At 37.8% G+C, this 11,197-nt stretch overlaps 1 long non-coding RNA gene across 2 annotated transcripts; it reads left to right on the top strand.

Moving 5' to 3' along the window:
• Nucleotides 1–2,434: 2,434 nt before the first annotated feature.
• Nucleotides 2,435–4,664, top strand: LOC113285528. 2 transcript variants are annotated; one of them, XR_003328706.1, is made up of 3 exons: nucleotides 2,435–2,570; nucleotides 2,664–3,170; nucleotides 4,100–4,664. It is a non-coding gene; the product is annotated as an uncharacterized LOC113285528 (long non-coding RNA). The 2 variants fall into 2 exon arrangements; XR_003328707.1 differs by lacking the exon at nucleotides 4,100–4,664 and adding an exon at nucleotides 3,252–3,593.
• Nucleotides 4,665–11,197: the final 6,533 nt, after the last annotated feature.

The raw sequence follows: 11,197 nt of genomic DNA, 5'->3' as shown, positions 1-11,197 counted from the left end.
TCATATTACCATGACGATTTTTCATAATCCGAAAAAGTTGCAGGTTTGAGTCGTCAACAGTGATATCAATTAATTGACGACTTTCTAGAGTTGTTGGGATATACATCCCTCGACACTAACGACTCTTTCTCTGAGTTCTAGCATAGTGTTTATGGATCGACTATTTCTTCATTTTGAGAATTAGTTTCTTCATTTTTATCAATGGGATCTTCATTAGCACCCTCATTTTGAGATGACGACATTTCTTTAGAATTTTTTTTCTTCAAATTTTAATTCTAAAATCTGATTTTAATCTAACCACACTAATTAACTTAACTTAATTAATTATTAACACTAATCATCTAGGGGCAATTTAGCCATTATATTTTTTTTTTGGATAAGGAATAGCTCCCAATTAGGTTTTGATGACCTTTTTTGTCATGTAGTGTGAGACCCCTAATTATTTTCCGGGGCCCCCAATTCAGCGGTGCATAAAAGGTCTCTCTTGCGTACAAAAGCTTCTAGCCCCTTTTATATTGGTTACATAGTGGAGGAAAACTAGTAAATCCCCTTATTTCGGATCTGGGATGGCGATAATATCGCCCTATCTTAAAACCATCGCGCTGACCCTCACATGTTTAGTGTGATTCTTGTGACGTCATCGCGTGTGTCAGGAATGATGTAGTGGACTTGTTAGCTTCGCCTTTAATTAACTGTTTCCAAATAATTTTCTCGTGTTCCTATTGGTTGAGAGGTATTCTGTATCCACATTTTATCTCTTCTCGCATTGATCATACCTGAAGGAAAGGGCGATAAAAGAAGTCTTAATCTATCGCATCAACCCTGTTTTTTTCGTATTCACCGGATTTACCGACATTACTCCATGTTTTCCGCATGACCGTCTACACGTGTTGACTCCATTAATTACTGGTTGACACGTCTTTCATCCTTTTCCCTTTTTTACTGGTAACCGCTTGTCCCTGTTGGTCTTCTGATAAATGCTCATGATAAGATTTTTTTGGGAAGAGGAATAATATCCTTTTTCTATTTTATCACGCCTTCAGTCTTTTCTTTTTCTTTTACTGTTTTCTCTTTCATATTTTGTAACTTTTTTCTTCTGCTACTGTTGATTTTTCCCTTTCTCTTTGTCGATCTACTTTCCTTGTTTCGATTTCGTCATCCTTCTTTCTTCCACCTTGCTTCTCGCTGTTCTGATCAAGATCTTGATTGTCATAATTCCAGCAGCAAAACTTCTGGTTGATTCTCCCTCCCTAACTGAGTTTTCTTCAATCTCTATTCCCATACTAAAATGGCTCCATAAGCAGGTACAAAACAACTCAAAGAAATCGAAAGGCTTACTGATGAATTGAATTTAAAAGGAATCAATCTGACAGTTCCTCCCAATTCGACTCACACCCCTGAGCTTGATCCTGATTGGTTCGCTCTTGAGCAATGGAGCGATAAAGAGGTCATTATTTCGTTTGGACAGCTTTGCGATGGTCTTCCTATTCCTCTTTTTAACTCAGAGATTCCGATTTTTTAATGAGATTTTGTCAAGCTTTGAGATTCCTCGCGCGATATACCAGTTGAGTGGAGATGCGATCAGGATCATGGTTGAGTAGGCACGTCGCGCTGCTGGCTTGGAGTCTTTCTATAAGAAATATGTCGTTCCTTACAATAAGACAGAATATATAGTTGAGAACTTTTTCTTAAGCATTATGATGTTAAGCTTGTTGCTGATGAAAACATGCGTTGGGTATTCGTCTTAGGCGGGCTGATGGATTTGCTGAAGAAGACAAGGTTATTGGGGACATTTATTTTCACAACTCCAATGATTCTGCTCGCTTTTCCAAAGATCCCCATTGGATGAAGTACCCCCTCATCATCGAAGGTCTGTATATTTAGGGTAGGAATGCTGATGGATCTGATGGCACAGGTCCCATCGAACTTCTTGGCTATAAACCGTGGGACTTCAATTGGACTGAGGAGACTAAGAGCAACTGCAGTGGACGACTAAGAGCAAATTTCTAGTCAAGTGGGCTGGCGTAGTGGAACGGACCATCGATCAAAATTTGATCAAAGAGTAAAACCCAGACCAAATTTGGTCGACGATCAAGACCAAACCCAGATATAGTCGAGCGGTCGTATAGTTCACTCCCCACCACCAGGCGGTTATATAATCTACGTCCCACACCAGGCGTACGTAAAGTCCCCGCACCACACCAGGCGTACGTAAAGTCTACGCTCCACATGGGGCGTACGTAAAGTCTACGCCCCATTTTTTATTTTTTTTCTAATTTTGTATGGGGCTGGCATTATACCCCCGCCCCATTCTTTGTTTTCCAAATTTTTTTTTGTGGGGCGGGCTTTATACCTCCGCCCCACTTTTTTTTTTTCTTTTTTTTTTAAGAATCTCCCCAATCAGGCGGACGTATATCCCACGCCCCACACCAGGCGAATATATAGTGTACGCTCGATCAAATTTAGTCTTTCACCCGTAACGTCACACACCAGACTAAACTCAAATTTGATCGTTTGTTTTGGTCTTTGATCTTTGGTTATGATCGTACCACCGTGGACGCTCTAAAGAGGTACTTTCTTATATCATGTCATTCCTTTCGCGCTTTACTTATTGTTGTTGTTAACTTTAAAAGACGATTCCGATTCTATCTTGGTGCTCGTAGGGAGAGTCTGAAGACGATTCCGATTCTACTGGCTCTGCTGATAAATCTCCCAAACCTAAGAACACTTTCCCTTCTATTAAGGCGAAACATAAGGGTAAGAATACGCCTCTAAACCCTGGACGAGAGAATGTTTCTAAAAAGAGAAAAAGGGGATCAACGGTCAAAGGGGGCTCATACTTCTCCTCTAACCACTCATACTACCAACCCGAATACTTCGTCTTTTGATGATTCTTTGTTGCCGCATGAGGGATCTCATCCTGGTGATGCCGTTACTGAGATCTTCAATAGACTGCCTCCATCAAGAGTTGTCCCGTCTTCTCTTCATGGTGAAGCTCATGCCTCAGATAATTGCTATGCGAACATGAGGCTCCTTTCTGAGATCTTTTAGTTCTTCTTCCTTAACTGCCAATAATCCTGCGCTTGCACAAATGTGCAGCGTGATAGCGAAGCTTCGTGCAATGCCTTCCCCAGATCACTCTGAAATTTCGCTCCGATGTTGAGCTCTTGGTAAATTTCTTCTTGTAATCTGTCTGCATTTAGTATCCTTTTTAGTTTGAATATTATTGACCTTTTTGAGTTGATGCACAGTTCTCGATTATCTGAAGTCTTGATTCAGGACCAACGTGATAAAATCTGCATCCTTAAAAGTGAAAACCTTAAAGTCAAGGTCAGAGTTGTCTCTTTACTCCAAAAAGGTAGTTGAGCTTCACAATAGGAACACTCAGCTTGTTGGCAAGTCTTAGAATCTTTTCGCATTTGAACATCGTTTCGCCATCTTCACAATAGGAACACTCAACTTGTTTGCAGAGGTTTAAAATCTAACCAACCAGGATATCAACTACCCTATTGAAGATTCTCCTCTATTAGAGAAACTCAATTCTGTATTGGACCATCCTCAAGTTGATGACCTAGAGACATGTGGTTTCGAGGAGCTTAAGTCCAAATATGAGACACTTAAATTTGAGCATAGAACAATGTTGTCCGTTAATAATAACCTCAAGAACCGCCTTCATGATTAGAAAGAAGAAGTTAGAATTTTGAAGGGGAAGGGAGATTCTTTAATTACTCAAAGGGACCAAGCAATTCTTAAAGGCGCCCAGGCCTTACAGCAATTTCAAGAGACTATTCTCCGCGGTAAGACTGAAAGGGATCGATTTATAGGCGAGAATGAAGCTTTGGTTACTCGAGAAAACATGATTCGCTCCCGCTTAGGTATTGAGAGCGACGATGATTTTCAGTGGGCCTTGAGTGTTGTTGAGAATGCTATAGTAGGGTTGGCTACACGCGGTAGTTTAGAAATTGATCATGCTAAAACAGTTAACGCGATTATTTCTAGAAAATGAGGTTGCTTTAGCTGACTGCCTCCGTTATTTGATGTAGCCTTTTCAATTGCTTTATCCATGCACGATGTTAATCCTTTTTACTTTTATTTGCAGCCACTGAGAGGAACCATCTTCAACAAATTGAGGATCTTTCTAAAAAGTTAAAATCTGTGATTTTGAGTCTTTCTGCTAGGGATTCTAAGTATCTCAGGCTCAAGGAGAAGTTGGTGGTCTCTGTTTCCAATACTATGAAGAGTGCACTGCGTGAACAAAACGAACAAGTTCGATCAAATGCTGACACTATTTGCACAAGATATGGGCATCCTTTACTTAATTTCAATTTTCCTGAAGTTCTCGCCAATGAGGAAGAGATAGATATCTCCAGTAGCGAGAAGGGATATGAAGAAGAAGAGATAGAAGACGATCACGATGTAGAAGATGGATTGCAAGGCCGCTCTGCTGATGAAGGGTTGGGAGATGGTGAAGAAATTCCTGAGAAGAGACTCGATGAAAAACGTGGCTGATGCTGAGGGCGAAACTATCCGCGGAAACTGATGGTCCTTCTCGCTATTCACTTTTTTTGTTCTCGCTTGGCTTGTAGGACTTTATCTCGATTTTCTGTTTTTGCTTTTCTTCTTGTCCTGTATATGACAACTTTAGTCTTGGATACTTATCTGGGCGCTCCCAAGCTTGGGTTTTTTTTTTTCTATGAGTATTCTTCTTCCCTTTTGGTCTCTCCCTGCACTTAGTTGTAGGTAGAAAAAAAAAACTATTTTATCTTATGGTAAGTAATTTAATTGGTGCTTGTATCAGTTAATCTTAATATTATTAATCATTTAAAAGTGTCTGTATAACTATGACCTAAAGAGGCGAATAACATTGTCCTCATAAATTTGTATTCCCATACTTGCCTCTGTTCTTCGCCTCTTAAAGGGGAGTGTAGGCGAGTATCCAAACATGGTTTAATGCGATTGTTTCGCCTTATGAACAATTTTGCAAAAGTGAAATTTAGTCCGTACTTGCCTCAGCCGCTCTGATTCCTTTGACTTCTCCGCACTTGTTTAATTGTTATTAGTATCTGTTCATATCTTCTGCTATCTTTTTTACGTATGATGTATTCGCCTTTACTTTTTCAGACAGTCGCTTGTTTATGATATGATTTTTCTTTCGACTCCTTATGCTAATTTTATGAATCACTTACACTACGGGAAAAATATACATCTACAACTGGAGATTTACAACACTTCGCTATACATCGTAGAAAGTCCTATGTTTTACAACTGGTTTCAAAGGAAGAGTTGTCGTATATCATCACTACCAACCCTTAGGAACAAGGGGTTGCGCTAAGAAAACAAACGACAACTCCTTTAGCAAAACTGTTGTGACAACATTTAGGTATAACAACTTTGTTTCATAAGTGTAGTGACTTAGCCTATCACAATTCTCACAAGTGTTGTTGAAGAACACAAAAATATGATAATGAAAAATACGTTAGAGGGGAGATTCGAACATGAACCTAATGCATGGATGTCTAGCTCATCAACCATCCTTACAGTTCACAAGTTTAGGTTTTTTTTTAATAGAAACGTATAACAACACTTATAAGTGTTGTTGAAGTTAAAATATAGAATGTCGGAAAAAATGAGGTTTGGGGGATTCGACGGCCAGGTTTCGATCTTGGATCCGGGTAAGCATACAATATGCAGAAATATGATTTTTTTAATGTTTCGTAGAATATCTCGAAGGAATCTTACCTGTAAATGGAATATTCTGATGGAATCTTATCTGTAGATTGGTGAATTCATCGTTCCTATAAACTTTTCGACTTATAATAGTCCACTCGCGACCAACTATCGAGCTCAGAGCCTGGTTCAGTGTCTAATTTGTGGTGTGTTTAAGGTTTCGGAGAATATTCCGATGAAATCTTACTTGTAGATGGGTGGATTCATCGTTCTTACGCAGTTTCCGACTTATTGTAGTCTACTCGCGGCCAGGTTTTGAGCTCGTAGCCAGGTTCAATGTCGAAGTTAACAAATTTGTGGTGTGTTTAAGGTTTCGGAGAATATTCCGATGTAATCTTAGCTGTAGATGAATGAATTCATCGTTCTTAGGAAGTTCAAACCGACATTGAGCTTCAAATTTATCGATTCGATGATGTATCATGCTAAGTTTGGAGTCAGAACTCTCCCAGAACTTCATGATTCATAATTTCTATGTCGTTATACCATATTTGAAGTTCGAATCGACTTTGAGATTCATATTTATCGATTTCGATGATGTATCATGCCAAGTTTGAAGTTAGAACCCTCCTGAAGCTTCATGATTCATAGTTTGTTTGTCGTTATACCGAATTTGAAGTTCGAATCGACATTGAGATTCATATTTATCGATTTCGATGATGTATCATGCTAAGTTTGAAGTCAAAACCCTCCTGTAGCTTCCTGATTCATTGTTTGTATGCCATTATGCCACATTTGAAGTTCGAATCGACACTGAGCTTCATAATTATCGATTTCGATGATGTATCATGCCAAGTTTGAAGTCATAACCCTCCCAGAGCTTCTTGGTTCATAGTTTTTATGTCGTTATACCATATTTGAAGTTCAAATCGATACCGAGCTTTATATTTATCGATTTCGATGATGTATCATGCTAAGTTTGAAGTCAGAACCCTCCCAGAGCTTCTTGGTTCATAGTTTCTATGCCGTTATACCATATTTGAAGTTCGAATCGACTTTGAGCTTCATATTTATCGATTTCGATGATATATCATGCTACGTTAGAAGTCAGAACTCTCCCGGAACTTCATGATTCATAGTTTCTCTGTCGTTATACCATAATTAAAGTTCGAATCGACTCTAAGCTTCATATTTATCGATTTCGATGATATATCATGCTACGTTTAAAGTCATAACTCTCCCAGAGCTTCATGATTCATAGTTTCTATGTCGTTATACCATATTTTAAGTTTAAATCGACTCTGAGATTTATATTTATTATTGATTTCGATGATGTATCATGCCAAGTTTGAAGTCAGAACCCTCCTGGAGCTTCATGATTCATACTTTATTTGTCGTTATACCTAATTTGAAGTTCGAATCGACATTGAGATTCATATTTATCAATTTCGATGATGTATTATGCTAAGATTGAAGTCACAATTCTCCCGGAGCTTCATGATTCATAGTTTCTATGTCGTTATACCATATTTGAAGTTCGAATCGACTCTGAGATTCATATTTATCGATTTCGATGATGTATCATGCCAAGTTTGAAGTTAGAACCCTCCTGAAGCTTCATGATTCATAGTTTGTTTGTCGTTATACCGAATTTGAAGTTCGAATCGACATTGATATTCATATTTATCGATTTCGATGATGTATCATGCTAAGTTTGAAGTCAAAACCCTCCTGTAGCTTCCTGATTCATTGTTTGTATGCCATTATGCAACATTTGAAGTTCGAATCGACATTGAGCTTCATAATTATCGATTTCGATGATGTATCATGCCAAGTTTGAAGTCAGAACCCTCCCAGAGCTTCTTGGTTCATAGTTTTTATGTCGTTATACCATATTTGAAGTTCGAATAGATACTGAGCTTTATATTTATCGATTTCGATGATGTATCATGCTAAGTTTGAAGTCAGAACCCTCCCAGAGCTTCTTGGTTCATATTTTCTATGTCGTTATACCATATTTGAAGTTCGAATCGATTTTGAGCTTCATATTTATCGATTTCGATGATATATCATGCTACGTTTGAAGTCAGAACTCTCCCGAAGCTTCATGATTCATAGTTTGTTTGTCGTTATACCATAATTGAAGTTCGAATCGACTCTAAACTTCATATTTATCGATTTCGATGATATATCATGATACGTTTAAAGTCATAACTCTCCCGTAGCTTCATGATTCATAGTTTCTATGTCGTTATACCATATTTTAAGTTTAAATCGACTCTGAGATTTATATTTATTATCGATTTCGATGATGTATCATGCCAAGTTTGAAGTCAGAACCCTCCTGGAGCTTCATGATTCATACTTTATTTGTCGTTATACCTAATTTCGAATCGACATTGAGAATCATATTTATCAATTTCGATGATGTATTATGCTAAGCTTGAAGTCAGAACCCTCCTGGAGCTTCCCGATTCATAGTTTGTATACCATTATGCCACATTTGAAGTTCGAGTCGACACTGAGCTTCATAATTATCGATTTCGATGATGTATCTTGCTAACCCTAGTTAAAATAAACCGAAAGCAAAAAAATAAAGCACAAAAGCACAAATCGAAATCACAAAAAAATAACAAAAAAACACACAAAGAGCTTCATATTTATCGATTTCAATGGTGTATCCTGAGAACCCGAGTCTTCCAGTGTGAACTAAAGCTACTTCATGACATGTATGGATAGTCGAAATTACTTCACGACTTATGTGACTAGTCGAAATTCAATCCGGAAGCACATAGAGAAAGCACAAAGAAATACACAAAGAAAACACACTTTCCTTGATCCGTATGACAGTCTCAGATCAAATCTCCACCGTCCAAAGATATCCCTAATCCGTATGACCATATTTAAATCAAATCTTGGCCGTTTAAAGATAGGTATATAGAAGATCAAAAGAAAATTTCTCACAATTTCTTCATTTTCCTCTCTTATCTTCGTCTCTAACCTTATCTTCCGCCTTCCTTGCAAAAGAAAACCCTAACCCACCACAGAATCTATTTCTCGATCACTCTCTTATGTAAAAAAACTTACGAAAGTTGTAGATCGATTCTTTCAAATTTCAATGGCTTCTTTGAAACTCATTTTCTCTTCTTATTTTCTCTTCTTCTTTTTTCTTTTTCGTTCTTCTTCTCTGCTCTTCTTCAGTTGAAAATCGAGAGGTGAAATTGAGGTATATCTTGAGGAAATTTAAATCGTGAGGATGTATAAAAGAAGAAGGAGTTGGTGTTTCTGCTAATTATGAAGAAGAAGATTGAGTCCTGTTATGAATCGAGAACTAGGGTTTTCTCAGTGAATCGTTAATTGAGTTAGAAATGGAGAAATTAAAGATGGGTTTTGTGAACACAGTATGATGAGGAAGAATTAGTGATTGATGTGTGAGTTTTAATGAAGATTAAAGAAGCTAGGGTTTCTGTTCTTTCCCAAAATAGATATTAGGGTTCTTCGATGTAATTGAATCAAGTGACTGAAATTGAAATTGAGTTTTTAGGGAAGAATTAGAGATGGGAATGTTTGATTTGAAAAATTAAAGGCCGTGGTGGTGGTAGAGGAAGAGGAGGCAGCAAAGGAGGAGGTCGTGGTAGTGGTGGAATGAAAGGTGGTAGTAAAGTGATTGGGTACAGTGGAGAAGAGATGTTGATTGCTTCTATCGACGATGAAGCTTGAATAAGTATTGAGCTCGAGCACAGTGGAGAAGAGATGCTGAGATGAATTCAGGTGGAAGAAAAGGGGATCTTATGGTAAGTTTATGGAGTCATGGTTTATTTATTTGTGTATTTGTATGGGGATTTAAGGGTTTTTTATAATCTAATTGAATCTTGGAAATGATATAGAGGTCTAATTGAATTATTTGTTTAGGGTTTTTGTTATTCAATGCTTTTAGAGATTAGGGTTCTTATCAGGATTTAAAATTGTTGAGTTCCCAGTGATGATTAACTACCGTGTTTATTCCTTCTTATTCGTGTTCAGTGACTTGTGGGTCTTTAATTGATTCTATCTACAATGGGTTTTTGACAATTTTGTTTCTTGTTTGCATACTAAGCATGATGAAATTGAAGCAATGTTTTTTAAAGAGAGAGCCATACTTGAAGCCAAGTACCAGAAGATGAAGATTGTTCAGGAAATGACTAAGATTATTCTTGGTTTACAAGGAGATGTTCCCGCGGATTCTCGAAAAGGAATTCCTTATGTTGGTGGAAAGTAAGATTTCACATCATTTTTACTATTTCATTGCAAGAAGATCATATAATTTTATTTGGATTGACTTATTATTTTGTTTGGTGTGTTGTAGAAACAAGGTTGCTGCTTGTGCAAAGCATTTCGTTGGTGATGGTGGCACAACAAAGGGTATTAACGAGAACAACACAGTGACTGACTGGCATGGACTACTCAGTATTCATATTCCTGGTTATTATAATTCAATCATCAAGGGTGTATCAACCATCATGGTTTCGTACTCAAGCTGGAACAACGAAAAGATGCATGCTAACCGTGGTCTTGTTACTAACTTCCTCAAAGACACTCTTAATTTCAGGGTAGATAGAAAACCCTCTTTGAACTAGACCAGCATTAGCTAAACTAATTTGGACCAAGAAAAATGAAGGCATGACTGACAGACTGTTGTTTCTATTGCTTGAATTATGTGTTAGGGATTCGTCATTTCCGATTGGCAAGGTATTGACAGGATTACTTCACCAGCAGGCACCAACTATACTTACTCCGTCCATTCTGGGATTAATGCCGGAATTGACATGGTATGATGGCCATTTTGACATAAACTAAAAGTTCAATGTTAGAACTACAATAAGTTACTTTGACATATTAAATGTTTTGGGTATTTCTGCAGATCATGATTCCAATGAACCACACTGATTTTATCCATGATCTAACCTACCTGGTTGGGAAGAACGTAATCCCCATGAGCAGGATTGACGATGCTGTGAAGAGAATTCTGAAGGTAAAATTCATGATGGGCGAGCAACCATATGCAGAGACAACATGGGACAACCTTAACAATTCCTGAACCTGGTTTGAGCACTATGAAGAACGTTTGTGGCTCTATCAAGTGTCTTGTTGTTGTTATCTATGGACGACCTCTTGTGATTGAACCTTATCTATCAGATGTTGATGCTCTCGTAGCTGCATGGCTCCCTGGAAGTGAAGGTCAAGGTGTATCAACATTGCAAGGATGCCTCAAAATACTTTAATGGGCATGGAAGATCGAGAAGATGTTAGAGGTAACCAGTTAAGAGTTAAGATGCCTCAAAATACTGTTCCAGTTGGCGACATCAATTTTTTTGAGAAAGAAGCAGATTGTTGTTGCTTATATTGTTTAGTGGTATGTTGTTTTTTATTGTTTATACTTGAACTTCTGTAGTAAGATTTTGAATATTCGTTTTGAATATAGGTGATGATGTAAAGAAGGGAACTGGGGTCCATATAGCGACTCCTTATCCTGCTAAGAAGGCTGGTAAGAGTG

The sequence above is a fragment of the Papaver somniferum genome, chromosome 6 (genome assembly GCF_003573695.1).
Source record: "Papaver somniferum cultivar HN1 chromosome 6, ASM357369v1, whole genome shotgun sequence".
Classification (NCBI taxonomy): Eukaryota; Viridiplantae; Streptophyta; class Magnoliopsida; order Ranunculales; family Papaveraceae; genus Papaver; species Papaver somniferum.
The sequence above is the reverse complement of the archived record's forward strand: the minus strand, read 5'-3'. Positions and strand labels throughout refer to the sequence as shown.